General features: G+C 39.4%; 1 long non-coding RNA gene across 1 annotated transcript in view; it reads left to right on the plus strand.

Annotated features, from left to right (window-relative positions):
• The first annotated feature begins 7,806 nt into the window (after positions 1-7,806).
• LOC145991213 (uncharacterized) overlaps positions 7,807-16,438 on the plus strand; it is a 36,377-nt gene continuing 27,745 nt past the window's right edge. Inside the window, exon 1 of the long non-coding RNA XR_014442020.1 lies at positions 7,807-7,869. This is a non-coding gene — a long non-coding RNA (uncharacterized LOC145991213). The remainder of the gene's footprint in view (positions 7,870-16,438) is intronic.

Consider the following 16,438-nt stretch of genomic DNA (forward strand, 5'->3'; position numbering starts at 1 on the left):
CAACTTTGTTGCCCAACTCTAGGGCGATAAGTGGATTTCAATAGCAAATTTTCAATGGTAACTTCTACAACAACCGCAGATTTAGGCAACACACATAGCGCCTTGCAGGGAAGAGATTATTTCAGGATCTAGGCGTCCTCTTCTTATTGCCGGTGACTGTACGTAAGTTCCAGAATTCATAACTCCAGATGTAATTTTTTCCAACAGATTAAAGTGCACACCAATGGTGTAGGCAGGATTTTTACTGGGGGGAGGGAATTGGAATTGGATATTATGTAGCTGCGTTCTAGGAGGGGGATGGGATACACTACAAAACATTTCATAATTACCATTTCCAACCTTAGTTTTAAAAGTGGTTCAAAGGCAAAAATGATAATCGGGGGTTATATTAAGAAGGGGAGGTGCATTTACCACTCTGATTTTCACGAGTTCTTCACAACTGCCATTTGAACTCTATTTTCTAAAAAAATCGGGAGAAGGTGTAGCCCCATCAGCCCCACGGCGTATGCCAGTGGTGCTTACTAACGAATATCTATTTGATGTTAGAGTTGTTAAATTATATATATATAAAGGTATATATATAAATAAGAAATATATTACGAACATGTATTTCGTTAAATTGGTGTTGACCTAATCTCATCACAAATGAAAACAATGGTGCTAAATATCTATAGAGGGGAAAAAATTACTTCGAATGAAAAATTCGATTATTCGAAGTTCAAGATAATGTATTTGTTTACTTGTTTAAGACGTGTTTATTGTGCTTATTTATAAACGTACGCTACTTCCCAGGACATCATCCAGTATCATGTAACAGGCAATCATTTTTGTCTACACAAAAGAATCATATTAAAATGTAATGTCTTACAAGAGATAAACTAATCTATCAATAAAGGTAAACAATAACGTGTATTGTTCGATATTTTAATTAATTTTCTTGACTTTTCTATGTTTCTTAGGTTAATTAAACTGATGAAAAGGATAAATAAATACTAACAACACTACCATCGTAAGCGAATCCAACTCGCACGCTCAGAATTCGAACATATTGTTTGGCGGTGTGTCGCTAACCACTATACTGTGTGGTGGGGCTGATTGAAAGAAGATAACGGGCTGGACACTAGCTCAGAATGTAGGGCGATGAAAATTCACTATAGTCATCACCTGACGACTGAATTTTTAACTCTTCTTACCTACCAGTGCACTGAAATATAATTTTGAGTGTCGGTATTTCTAAGGTTCAAATCTAGAGTTTTGATTTTTTGTTTTTAAGTCCACTTTGTGCACAAAGAGGTTAATTGGGACTGGAACTACAGTTCGAGGAGGATCCGAACCAACATGTGTCTCCAACGGGTGTCGAACCAACGTGTGTCTCCACCGGGTGTCGAACCAACATGTGTCTCCACCGGGTGTCGAACACGAGACTCCCTCATTGCAAGACGACGACTATACCATCGCCCTGTACAGATCTAGAGATGGCACCGAGACGAAACGAAACTTGGCACAGTCTCATCTACAGCAGTGTTGCCACATGAAGGAAAATTTCATTTTTGCAGGGAAATTCGGACCGAATTTAAACTAAAAAGGGAATTCCATGAAAGATACAAAAATTACATGGAAATATGAAACCATCAGGCTCAATATTGGAACAGATTATATGTATTAAAGATTATACTAGTTCCATTTTCATATTCATAATCCTTTGCTGTTAGTTCTTCAGTATAAGCCTAGTGTCTACTTACATATTTATAAAATATTTACGTCTTTTTCCTACGTATTCGGTTAAAAAGACGATGAGGATGAATGAATGGGTGAAGGAACAAACACAATTGTATATTCATGCCTGGCTTTCTAGACGTCTGGTGCGGTAGCGATAACTAGGCTATTAGCAAGTACTAGTACGTGATGAATTTGTAAAACATTTTGATTCTAATATGTACGAACATGGGCCAATGAAAATATTGCTGACACTACTACTACTGATACTACTAACTACTATTATCATTATTGTGCGAGTTCTTTGTATGAAGGGAAAAATTGGACGAACAGGCGAAATTTTGACCTTTGCAAAGGGGAAATTTTGTCTGCAACACAACACAACACAGATCTAGAGTTGTAAATGTTTGTCTTTATCGGTGTCGTCTTGTCGCGACACCCGAGACACGAATGATACACAGAATTATAAAAAATACTTATTATAACACAAATATCACATATTAATCTGGGTACTAATGCTGAACGTATGCAATGGGTTTGTGGCTGATCTTGACAGCTGAGAGCGTGTACATTTCATATTTGCTTAATGACATCATGACATCAATGATCGTAGTCAGTATGACGCTTAATATATATTTCACATAAACATTTTGCAGTTACTTCCTCAAAACACCCAAATGTCAAACCCCCTTCCACGCTGTGCAGCTGGACTGAATTTTGAAGACTAACGAGGCTCTGCCGTCTTGACTCGCAGTCAGTGCCGTCTTTGCAATTAGCCAAAAGAGAAAGTGGAAGAAAAGCGAAGTAGAATGAAGCAAATAAATTAATCAATATCTATTTTCTAAAATTTCTGATAAAATAACACCGGGTATCCGTGTCGGAGCAGTTTGCATAAGGTAAAACAAAATCAGTCTCCTACTACTGTAGTAGCTTTGATATTTGAGAAGGAATACATATTTTATATTTTTATATGTTTGCCTCATCAATCCCTTCAATTTGTCATCCCTTCTCACACTCCTATGGCATGATAACATAGACCAGATTTTCTCAGTTGGAATAATTTTAGTTTTACTGAAAAATGCGAAAGTAATTAAGTGTTTTCTCTTACTTATGGAAGTCGCCTTGACAAGGTTTGTCTGCTCTGCTCGTAAAGGGGTGTAGTAGGAGTTGCTGGCAGGGGCACTAGCCCTTCTACCCCCGCCAGTGCAATTGACATTGTCAATAATGTTGAATTGGTAACCTCTGAGAATGAAGTGAGTGAAAATAGGTGGCATCAAATGGCTTATTTAGCTAGACATCGCAATGAAAAAACAAAGTTTTAGTCTCTGAAAACAAACTATCTATACTCAGTCAGCCGCCTTTTCGGTATGTCTCCAATAATAATCATACCATCATGTGAAAAAAAAGGGGGGGTCCGGTTCATATTTCGCATCCCTGACGTTCCGGTATAATTTAAGGCAACGGGACAATAGAGCATACCTCCGAATGTATGAGAGTGGAGGAGGGCATTTTTCCGGAATTGTCCCGTTTGAAAAAGTGTCTACAATAAGACGAACAGCAAAACAATTTTGATCTAAACGAAATAATCATGATTTGAATCTCATTCACCGAAGTCTCGAAAGAGGACATTAAGTCTCATTCGCATCTCGATGACGGCATCCGTGGCGGAGTGGTTAGTACCGTGGCGTAGCGTTTCGTCCGAATTCCAGGAACAGGCAGCTTACGGTTACCTGACATAAAAATTAGCCTTCTCACTGTGAAGGACTTTTAATTCAATGGAAGCGTCACACTGGTAATTGTTTGCGACAACCATTCATAGTGCGCAGCTTTTCATGGATGTATCCAACTAAAATCTTGTGCAATGGCGTTTGAACTTCTCTCCCTAGATGTCACTTTGATCTAGATGTGTTACCGATGCGCTAAACAAATTTTAAGGCATTTTTCTAACACCTCGAAAAGAAGAAAATTGGTACAAGAATTCAGTCATAAGTTTTTACTGGTTAAAGATACATAAAAAAATTCTTCACCATTGCATTTCTCGTGAAATTCTAGCCTGATTTGATATATCATATCACCCCCCTCCCATTTAATATTCTGAAGTTGAATTCAAGATGGCTGACATCAAGATGGCCGCCGACCACGCGGGTGGCGTCAATGTGGTTACCACTTGGCCTGATAATGATTGGTCATCACCATTTCCATGTTGCGCGCTGCAGTGGCCTTGTACCGGGGGTGTTAAGTGACTTTTTGAGCCACCCTGAATATTCAGCTCCATTCTTACAATCTTAGCATCTGAATGTTCTGCTTCTTTCTTCAAGTACATAATCAAATATTTCACTCGGGGGTGTGGTTTACCCACGACTGAGTTCAATCGGTGGTTCCATCCTTCAACCGCGTTATTTGTCATGTGTCTCCTTTGGTGGCAGTTCCACATGTCAATTGGAACATGTGGATTTTCCAACCACTGGTCTACAAAGTAGTCGAAAAATTCAGTCAATTCTTCATTTTGTTCTGGCTGACTATGGATATGAATCCATCCTTCCTCCACTTCCGTTACCTTTAAGAATGCTAAGGCAGCACACATCCTGATGGAGTTCCGAACTTCCTGACTGGATTTGTACACTGGGTGTTCACACCCAGCCTAAATTAAGAGAATTTCAGAAAATCAATCGTTGATCACAATCATAAAGAAGAAAACGCTAAATGTGAGTGACGCTGATTAATTGAACATACAAAAAGGTTAAAAAATTGTAGAGTACAAGGAAGGAATAATAAAATAAAGTAAAACATGAAATGTGAATATAATAATGTATGTTTTATGAAGAATACGAGCCTGGGACCTTGTATTGTGCTAGCTCCTCCGCCAGAGAGCCCAGGGAAAATCCATTATTTACGAAACATAAGTCAATTTTCATTTATTTCGATTCAGTGGCGGCGATTAAGTTCCGGAACCGGGGGTGCAAGAAGCCAAAACTGGGGGGGGGGGGGCAAAGACAGTATATTTCCCTCTGTATACAAAGGTTTAACATAGTGCGAGGGAAAAAGTGTAAGGCAACTGCCCCCTCGCCCCACTAATCGCCGCCACTGTTTCGATTTATGGTTTCCGCTTAACATCCCACTCGCCCGTCATTACCCAGGAAAAAAAACAAGGAAAAATTACTAAGGTAAACAGTTTGAACTATTGAAATGCCTTCTTCTGTCCTCATTTAGTGTTGGAAATTATTGTACCTACTCCTAAGAATTAATCCCGCCACCAATTCAACTAACCATTATACCAACGAATTATTATTATTATTATTTCAATTTCAATAGCTATTTGTAATTTCATGATGTGAATTGCAATTTGCGACACTTAAAATTATTGTCTTAAGTTACCTGTAGGAGTTTATAACAATTGCAATTTCTTTTCAATAAAAATACAATGGATATTTATCCATACTCGCATACATGTGTACCAAGATAAATATTATTTTCCACTAGCAGTGTCTTCGTCTTCTTTCTTTTTGACTCGTCTACATTATCTAAAGGTTTAAGCAACATATTTAAAATGTCGATGTAAGTGCAACTCTGATCATTTTGGTGATATAGTGTTTGACAACAAAACCTTCTGCCATGCAACTGCAAGGCTTCGTGTGCGCGACAACTCTTTGCAATAAAGTTTTTGAGGAAGTTTTCTGCCTTAATTTTTGGCGAAATGGATGGCGAAAAGCATCGAAGATTTTAGGAATTACTATAACAATGCATGCAAACGTACTTGCATTATAATATATTAATAACTGCTTACTTTTCCCCAATACAGAAGCTAAACGAAACTAAAAATACCTTAAATACTCGTACCTCGACCGCTATCGGCATTCTCCGAATAGTTGCTGCCATCTGTTGAGTGTTCTTTCGGAAGGGCACGTGCTCCGATGTCCAGTTTTCCCCCTTGCTTTTTTTCGGCTTCTTCCGTCGAGCTAGATAAAACACGGGAAGAATACAGCAGAGGGAGTTCACTGCGCCAGATGTGCCCCGGCCTCTCGCAGCCTAACCTGGTGAGCTTCTCTTGTCAACAGTCGGGGGAAATTGGGAAATATTAAGCATTATGAAGACTTTTTTTTAACAAAAATAGCTGCTTTATAAAATAAGTATATTGAAATGTAGTATTTTATTCTGCAGAAAAGAAAACAAATTGAATATAATAATTTTCGTTTGGGGTTTCGTGTGCTCCGTGAACCCTCTTCAGGCGACGCCTCTGCTTGTAAGCCCAATTTTCTGTATCTTCCTCCACAGACTTTGTGAGAAATGGAAAAAAACAACCTTGTACTTTAGTTCTTGGAAAGACATGTTTCCAAGCTTCAATAGCTCCTACCTCAAAATCAATTTTTACTGTTTCAGGAGCGCATTGCAGTACTACTTTAAGGATAGCTTCAAATAGGCGAATGTAGATAACCCTTTTCTTGTCAGGAAGCAACCCAAAAACTGCAGGAGCAACATTTGTATCTTCTCTAGTGCTTCCTAAATCTAGGTGAACCAGTGGCGTGCCCAGGATTTTCGTAAGGGAGGGGTTACGTATACCTTTTCTTGGTAGTCCGCCCTCATTTTGTCATATTTTCCTACCATTGACATTCTTTTTTTTTTAGAAATATTGGGCCAAAGGAGGGGGGTTATAACCCCCACCAACCCCCCCCCTTGGGCACGCCACTGACGTGAACTGTGTACAACTGAGCAAACTGCTTGCTAACACTCTCAAATGTTTGTTGTAAACTCCATCTTACGAAAAGATGTGTTCTCCTTGAACGCACTGATCCAAATATGGTCCACAATATCTTGCACCCTCCGGTGCCACCGGTTAGTCAAGGTGTGACTCTTAATCAGCCAGGCTCGGGCGAAACGCAACTCATTAAACCGTCGCGGACGAACTGTAGCATTTTTCTACGAATTTCGCTTTCGGACGAACTGCAACTCGGACCAAACGCTACTGAATCGTTATCACATCGCGCTACGACGCCAGGGGTGTCGGGTTCGATTGCGGGCCTGGACATGTGTGTTCTTTGTGAGCGTCCCTTCATTGATTTAAAAATATCATCAACCCTCCTCGTTGTCGCGATTAGCCAAAAGTAGCAGAAAAGCGACGATAAATAACAAAAACGAAAAAAAAAAATCAAATCCTCTCTATACATGACTCTTGGCTTCGTCTGGACAAGGTCAAAGGATCTGAAGTGTGGTCTCCGTATTAGCCCAATTCAAAACCCAATGCAACTGCCGAGTAGGTTTACTGCATACATACCAGAAAACCAAGATACCATTACACAGCTCGTTTCTTAAGGACATTACGCAGAGCTTCACTTTTCAACTTGAGGTAACTGTAAATAGTTGTACGCTAAGTATTACCCTAAGTGCTGAAATGGGAGTTCACGCGACCTTGAGAATCACACAAAATCAGGATCTATCGATAAATAAAATGTGTATCATGCTCAGATCAAAGACAAGACGCTCACGTGTCTTCATGAACACAACAATGAAAGATAACGCTATTAGTTCCATTTCAATTATAGAAAATAAAAGCAACCACATAAAATTCGTTATCGTTGCACGGTTAAATGACACTAAGTTATTTCCACCAGTATTTGATTCAATAATGCAAGCCAGTAGTATAAAATTACAGTATTTGAGATTATTTTCCTCGATCAAGGAATTTTATTATTTATAATATAACTGTCTTCAGCGTAATAATTCTTTATTCCCTAATTTCGAAAGATCAAATTTAAATAAAACTATCGTGAAGCTACTGTGCATTTAAATTATGATAATAAGAAACAGATTAAGTTCTTCACTCTGAACCGTAATATTTACTCAGAGAACGAATATATAATATAACTTTAAAAGTGAATAAATAATATGCACTATACCAAACAAGGGGCTTATCTATCTGGCTTTACAAAATATAATAGTTTCATAATAAAGCATGGACAGAATTCTCTGTATCGCTAGATTTATTGCGATGCATTATAATTAAAAAAAAATTACGACGTTGAAAATATTAGGGACTTGAATATTCTTGCGCATAATAATTACAATTTGAATTGCGCATTTTTTAAAGATATAAAAGCTATGGGAAAATAGGAGTCTGCAGTTACTTGTCCACAGGCAGTAATCAAGTCTACAGAAATGGTAAGTAGAAATTCTTCTACTGTCAGTGAAAATATTAGAAATATTGTATCCCTTGTAGGTTTGTCCGAGGTGCAGAAATGTTCTCGATCACTTCTGTAGTCTGTGTCCAACGTTTCGAGGACTAGATTTAGAACGTGTTTCTTTACTTCCTGTATAATAGATATATGGATTACGTTAGGGATAGACGACCATTGCTGCCTGGCATAGTTCTGGAAAGCCACTATGAATAAAATCAGTTGCATTTTTAATATCAGATTGTCATAGATTCAGTGCCGGATCTACAAATCTTGCCTCCCCCCCCCGAAAAATATTACCAAAGGCACCCCTCTACCTACCTAGCTACCTCTACGCGCACACACACACACACACACACACGTATAATGTATGTGCATGGGTGTGTTATTATTGACTTCATGTTGACAACAAATGCCTAGAGGGTGATTCAAAAGTCCCTTAACATTTTTCTAAAAGGATATTTGTTTGTTTGAGTTGGTGTTTTAAGTCCACTTTAGGCACAGTACGGCTACTTGGGACTGGACCTACGGTTTAAAGTGGGATCCGAACCACTGTGCGATGTGCCTCACCGGGTATCAAACCCGGGAACCTTTATTACAAGACAATGACGCTATCACTGCGCCATCGGGGAGGTCCTTTTGAAAGGATAGGTATGATGTGATGTATATGTGACACTATTTTCTCACACCTGGAAAATGATACGTTTGTTACAATGTCGAAGACTTTCCTGCATTTCTCGCGAAATTCTAGCCTGACTTGATTCTTGTCTGACTGCCACGCGGGAAGCCTGGGGTGAGTAGTCAAAGGTAGGAATTTATCCGGCTTTGTCCTCGCATAAAGCGGCTCTAGGGCCCACCCAGCCTCAAACCAAATGGTATCCGGAGGGAGGAGATAAAGAAGGCCGCAGCGTGGTGCTGATCACATCACCTCCAAGATGGTCAATATAGAAAATATGTGGGGCCCTACCCTAAATGAGCTTCCATGGCAAGGTGTCATGCACAAGATACTTTACCTGTATATATTGTATTCGTTTCTGTACCTCTGAGTAAGAACGTTTATTTTTTACACACGCATATACGACCCTCTGCTATGGTTGAGGACCCCCTAGAGTCTTACTTGTCTCCGCCCCCCGCACTGCGGGTTGTATATCCGGCACTGCATAGATTGCAGATGTTGAAGATCACCATGGTCGGTATATGCAAGAGATAGTTGTAAATTTCCACGATTACTGTGTTCGTTTAATTTTCTGCAATAAAAATACTTTGATAGGTATGCTAGCTGTCCAATTGATGACAACGGTATTTGAGATTTAACGCTTGGGGATGCCAGCGAATTGCAAATCATGTGTTTTCTGTTCTTTATTGTCTCTATAGTTACGTAGGGGATTGTTGACATGAAACGTGTGGGGCAGATTATAATGGGGATTAGAGACAGATAAAAATGCTCTCTTCATTATCTACAACGCGATAATATCTTCTATGCAGTTTCTCGAACGGTGGAAAATAACTGTTATGTCCAGTACCGAAATCATCGGAGAACAGAAACATACAAAACCATCGTCCTATAGCTCTTTTATCTGCCCCTGCTAAAATATTTGAGCAAATCTTATATTGCCACATATATAACCAGGTTAAAGAAACTTTAACTGAATTCCAGCATGGCTTTCTGACCAACTGATCAATAGAAGCAAACCTTGGTGAAAACCGCATTTCATAAGCACAGTGCTAGATGATGGGGGAAGGTGGATACATAGCCATTGGCACTGTAGATTATGATGTACTGCCAAGTAAATTGGGCACTTTTAACTTTTCCCAACCCCTTAGGATACTTATGGCGTCATACGTAATGAATATAAAACAATATGTTTCATATAAAGGCCACACATCCAGCGAATTTCTAGTACTTTCCGAAGTACCTCAAGGGTCCAACATAGGATCCCTTCCATTTCTTCTGTTAATCAACGACTTACCAGAACACGTGATTAATTCTAGAAAACTGTTATTTGCAGATGACCTGAAATTATTTCAAAGAATATAATGTATTGAAGACTGTATTTGTCTACAACAAGACATAAATAGATTGAGTGCGTGATGTCTGTGCAACGGTCTTTCTTTGAATGCAGCAAAAATGCTATTCCGTTACTTATTCTAAACAAAGAACGATCTTAAATTTTCAATATAAAATGAATAATACCAATCTTAAAAAATCGGAAACGGCAAGGGACCTAGGAATCTATTTTGACTCTAAGCTAACTTTCACTCACCATATTAACAAAATAATGAGCAATGGTTAGAAACTTATCGGGCTCATTATTAGAATGGGCAGAAGCTTCTGAAATACCCAAACCCTTAAGGTTTTATATTACTCTTTAGTACGGAATTCGGGTATGTTATATGGAACACTGACAGTATAATACAGTCAGACTACAAAAATAGAGCGAGTACAATCGAAAATGTTACGTTACATGAAGTACAAACTTGAAGGTACTTATCCCAGATTTGATTCCTACAGTAATCTAATAGAAGAGCTCCGAATGCACATGCTTGACGATCGGAGGACAGAACGCAACCTGCCGCTGCTCTGGAAAATACGTATGTAATGGGAAACTTCGCTCTCCGCTCTGGATCTCACAATATAAATTACGCGTTCCTAACAACAAAACGCGACCCAATCATTAAACATTTTTTTTGTAAATAGAGCTTGAACTAACATTGTCAAAAATATGGAGAATGAGTGTCTTCTACAATGCCTTAGAGAAGCGTAACAAAAATATTGATTCATTATCTGTGTCTTATATGCAATTTAAAAACGCTGTAATGAAAACACTCTCAAATAACGCTCACTAAGGCATGTATAACCTGTATCTCGGTTCCATTATCTACCATGAACTCTCTAACTTGGAATCAGCCTGTTGGGTTTATTTACTTAAATAAGTATATAAATATAACACAATTACTTATTTCAATGAAAGATATTATAGAAAATGACATGTTGGCAAAAACTTCCATTCCGCAAAAATTCTTATGTAGTATATACTTTGTTAAAACCAGAGGTTACGCGGGGATATTTTTTTTGGCGGGGTGGGGTTGTTTGCACTTTTTCCCATGGAAACATTTCAAAACTCGAGAAAATATTGTGAAGTTTACCTTCTGCTTTGAGACTAGCCAGAAATATTCGATATGGCAATAGTTTGTGAAATGAACTTAACTGCTGCCTTGCTCCAGAGATACCCGAGATAGGGTTTAGACATTACTCAAGCCCACAAAGCACGTAAAGTTTTATTTATGAAATACTGTCACCGGTAAGGGTTGATGAAAAAGGTAAAATTCCTGTGCATACGGGACCACACCATGTAGGCACATTTAAGAGATGTTGCAAAATGAGGCAACCGATAGTTTTTTTTTATCCTAAAAACAAGTGGAAAAATTCTTATTTATACCAGGGGCAAAACCAAGCTGTAGAAAATGGGGACAGTGCCCCGGGGCCGTATTTTCACGAATGTGCGGAAGACTGTAATGGACTCTCCTGACTTACGTTTTTGTTCCACTGGCCCGTTGCAGGCAGAGACCCAAAGTTGGTGTTCCATATAGATGCAAGTCTTCAGAGATTATGCCACGATTTCCCACTATGCTAAGCAAGGAATAAAGGTGGGGTGAATTATGCAAGGTTTAACACAACTGAGCTAGGATTAGAACGCTGGTTGGTATATCTTGTACATTCAATAAAGAACGAAGCAATTTGCATCTCAAGCGCCAAGCGTACGCTGGATTCTTTTTTTTCGGAGGGGCCGGCATTGTAAAGGTGGATTACATAGCTACGTTGGAGAGAAACTCTAAAACATTTCATAATTATTCCTTTTAACCTTCGTTCTAAAAGTATTCAAAGATAAAAATGGTTATCTGGAATAATTTAAGGAAGTTACATTTATCAATTCAGTTCTTTACTCCTATCTTTTTAAAATTTGATTCAAAATTTCAAGAGGATCTGCAGCCCCATCAGTTTAGCCTACATACGAACAGTGTCTCAAGCTTATGAAGTACATTGCGCTCGCTATTCATAATTCAAATTTGGCTCATAAAGATGCTGTAGAAAGTAACCGGGAAAGAGTTCAAAATAAATATGGTAACTCTGCGATGCCAAGAGTTAAAATCTTGAAATCTTGAACAATTATCTGTCAAAATGCTTAATTCAACACGATGGATAGCATGATAAGACGCTGCCATGCTCTTAAGGAGAAGTTTAGCGATGTATTGAAAGTTTTGTCATGAAAAATAATCAAAAAGGTAAATAACCACTTTGACGAACTCTGTCGGGACCAAAGACTTACCAATCGAGAGAGCTAGTTCACAGTATTAATATTTTATTCTCCGATTGCAAACACAATTTTCTCACTACAGGACAATTGATTTAAACACATGAAAGCAATTGTAGACACATACAAAGTGATGCAACCTTCCTTTGTCAAGTTCTATAGATACTGAAATTGAAAAAAAACATGAAAGAACATTTCCAAACCCTTACTTCATTCACAAATATTATCAGCTAGTTCTTTCAAGTACAAGATAAAGGACGTGAATTACGTGAAAACTTGTTGATCTCATATGATACAACATAGTTCATTGAGTCCCGGGTTCAATATCCGGTGGAGACACATGCGGTTCTGATCCCACTTTAAACTGCAGGTCCAGTCCCGATTAACCTCCCTGTGCATAAAATGGACTTAAAACCAAAACTCAAACCAAATTCAAAACATAGTTCATTGGCTTCGTTATCCTGATCAATGCTTTGCCTCTTCCATGTCCCTTGCTGCCTCTTTCACATTAGCAGACAGGTCGTTTTCTGAATTGAAAATTATAAAAACCTTTTTAAAGAGTCGCTTTTCTGCCACGTTTGGCTAATTGCGAAGCGAAGATGAGAATGAATGATGATATGATGAAATTGATGAAGAGACATTCACTAAATACATCCACGCCCAGAGCAGGATTTGAATCCGGGACCCCTGGAGTTCTAGCACGTTGTGCTAACAACTACGACACGGGGGGCAGCTATTTGCCCAGTCCTATGAGTCGAACACTTTACTTTTATCTGAAAATGACAGAGACAAATGCTTGTGCAAGCAAAATGTAACTGTAATCAAGGGGTCCCGGTTCGATGCCCGGTGGAGGCACATTGCAGAGTGGTTCGGATCCTACCTTAAATAGTAGGTCCAGTTCCGAGTAGCATAAAGTGGGCTAAAAACAATAATTCAATTCAATTCAATGTTTGTGCAGGCAAACAATCAAGAAAGAGTTACGCCGGCTCTCGTGGCGCAGTGGTTAGCACATCGCGCTATGATGCCAAGTGTCCTGGGTTCGAATCCTGGCCTGTCCATGGATGTTTGTGAGTGTGAAATCAATCAATCAAGAAAGAGATACCTAATGTAAGTATTAAGTCTTCATTAATTTAAATTTGTTAGTGAGTAAAACAATGTATTGTATTTCAGACAGTAGTAACGTAAGGCGTTGGCCAGGTTTTTTGTCATGTGTGTTGCCTAAATTCAGGCGGCAAAGGGGCAATTATGTGAATATTTGGAATTTAGGTGTGTGACGTTTTTCTTGGAATTGTCGTTTCCGGTGACGTTAATGAGTTGTAATTCTGGGAATTGGTTGTGTGGTTTTCTTATGTATTTATGTCGGAGACGCGGATGTGTGTATGAATTCTGGGAAAGGGTGTGAGAGAAGAGTGATCGGTAGAGGAATTCCTGTAAGGGAAAGCAGATGGGCATCTGGTTGAACGTGTCGACCTTGACTGGATAAAAAGAGATGAATTCTGGGAAAGGGTGTAAGAAAAGAGTGGTCGGTAGAGGAATTCTAAGGGAAAACAGTTGGGCATCTGATTGAACGTGTTTACCTTGATCGGATAAAAGGAAAAGACGTGAGAAAGATTTTACCTGTGTAGGATGCGATGGAGGAAGAACAAGAGGAAAACAAGGTGTCGGAGAAGCCGGGTGTAAAAAAAGGGAATAGAGTAAAAAATTATATTTGTAGGAAGTGACAGCGGTATACAGTGTACCGGGGAAGGAAGAAGATAGGAGAGGTACGTGGGCGTTGGATGCTCTACGCGAACGAATGCGCACAGAATATAATGATAACGTAGATCGGAAGGAAGGTCGAATCGTAAGGTTACCAGAATCACCATCTTCGTTGCAGAATCAGCAGAGACGCATTTCACCTAGAACAGACCAGCAGATAACGGATCACCGTCGAAAGATCATCAGAGTCATCGCTATCTGTGTGAGATTCGAGCAGATATCGAAGGTGAAGTACCCGAAGGTGAGTAAAAATGGGCGTGGTATCGTGGCTGTTGAGATTTGTGAGCGGTGTGTTCGGTATGAAGTCTCCGGACTCACCGCCGCAGGTTGAAACAGTATGTGGTTCCCGTCCACTACCGTCTCCTCCACGGTCACCACGACCATCGATAGTTTCAGAATCGCCTAGGGAAGGAGAAGTGAGAGAAAAAGTAAAACCTTATGTAAGTGTCCGAAATACCTAACGGAACGACAATTTCGTAAGCTGTGGGAAGAAAAAAAGCATCAGTATGAAGAAGTGAAACTTGGCAGGAAAGACACTTTCGGTGGTGGTGGTGAAACGTTGAGGAAACGGAAACAAAATTTTGACAGGAAGGTGTAGTGTAATACTCTGTACGGGTATACAGAGTGTTTTCACGAAATAACAACGTGTCTCGCATATCCTACAGCGATTTCTGGATCAAAAAAGATGAAAGGCTGCAGAAGGAAAATATTTCAGAATTCAAATTCAAAATTTTTGATATTCGACGTCCCAGTATGATAGGGGGAATCAATTTTGGTACCATTTTAAGATAGAAATTTACCGAAGGAGACTTGCATGCAGATTGAAAGTCAAGGTTATCCGATAAGAATGTATTGTATCACAAGTGGTTTATGCGAGACTCATTATCAATTCGAGAAAGCGCCTGTATACGAACATCTACCGTACCGTGTCTGGAGTGGCCGTGTAGCCGGTGAGGTGGAGACTCGAGGATATCATGCAGGACCTTTTATTGTAGTGTCTGGCAATTTCCCGATAGAATGTATGTGGGTGGAAACGGAATCTGAATTAAATTCGGAACATGTAGATATAACACATCTGCATGTTCCTCCACGCTGTTTGGCAAGGAAATGCATCATGATGGCTGACGAGAGAATAAACACGGATCTGACAGGGTTGTGAATGACAAGGTATGAGAATTTGAATGAGTTGTTAAATGGGGACATTCCACGCTTGTACAGGATTCGTTGTCACAGGAAACATATGATAGTTGAGAACGGTGATGTCGGGACAGTGACAAAGGAATTCCGTAAAACTTATACGGAATCTGTGTTGAAAATGTCCGAGGTGTTACAATGGTTCCAATGTGGTATGAATTTGGAGGAAACACTAAGCGAGACACTAGGAATAAAAGATCCTGAATTAGATCTGGAAGAGATGGTCAGATATTCCGACCGCCCTTCAAGCCATGAGAATCTGAAACATAAATATATGTCTCTTTCCAGCATCGGCAAACTTGAAGACCAATTGGGGAACAGAAACCCACATCGTGAGTTCCCGGATATCCTAGCGGAAACCGACACGTCGGAAGCAGAAAACGAGGCAATTTGAAAGGTGAGAAAATAAAAAAAATGTTATTAATGTTTTATTCCAAAAGATGTCTTACTGATGATGATGATGATGATGGTACTGCAGTCTCTGCCGTTGACAGTGTAGGGGGGGAGGGTTGGCTGTTCCTGACCGTCTGGTGGCTTTGTTGGTGGCGAACAGTTTCCCTCCTCTTCTTCTTCTTCAGTCAGATCGATGACGGGCAGATCCTCGTCCTCCTCCTCTTGTTCCGGCAGAACATGAGGAGCGGGAGGAGTGAGTGGAGGAGGAGCGAAAGGAGGAAAAGGAGGAGCGGGAGGAGGAGGAGAAGGAGGAGCGAGAGAAGGAGAAGCAGCAGGCATATATGCCAATCCCACTCAGTTCAGCATAGGCGATTTGATTCTCGTCTCCGATTGGCTGATTTTGCGGATGTGACGTCACACCAACAAAAAAAACAATTGAATGGATAATGCGAATTGATAAACAACAAACATGCGTGTGTGCATTAAAAATTTATATATTAATGTAACAACGGTGGAAATTGTGTGTAGTGTGTACAAAAAAAAATCACTTTCGTACTGTAAACAGGAGATATAACAAAATATAGTGCTAGTTGAGTTAAGAGCAAATCAAAGCGAGAAGGATATTTGTATGCATTTTTAACTTAATAGTGTACAATAATGACAAAAGGTGTTTGTGATTGTTTGGAAAAATTGCAGCATATATCAGTCTAAACAAAATCAACACAAGCGAAAACGTAGACATTTGAAGTGAACCATGAAATTCTTTATCACCTGCTAAATTTTATTTTCGTACAGCAGAGAAATATTGTAATGGTGTAATGTGCAGAAAATAAAAACACGTTGTTAAGTACGAAGCAGTATCCTTGATAACTTTAATTTTATCCTTTAAATATTTCT

Source organism: Lepisma saccharinum, chromosome 1 (genome assembly GCF_977018435.1).
Source record: "Lepisma saccharinum chromosome 1, izLepSacc3.1, whole genome shotgun sequence".
Classification (NCBI taxonomy): Eukaryota; Metazoa; Arthropoda; class Insecta; order Zygentoma; family Lepismatidae; genus Lepisma; species Lepisma saccharinum.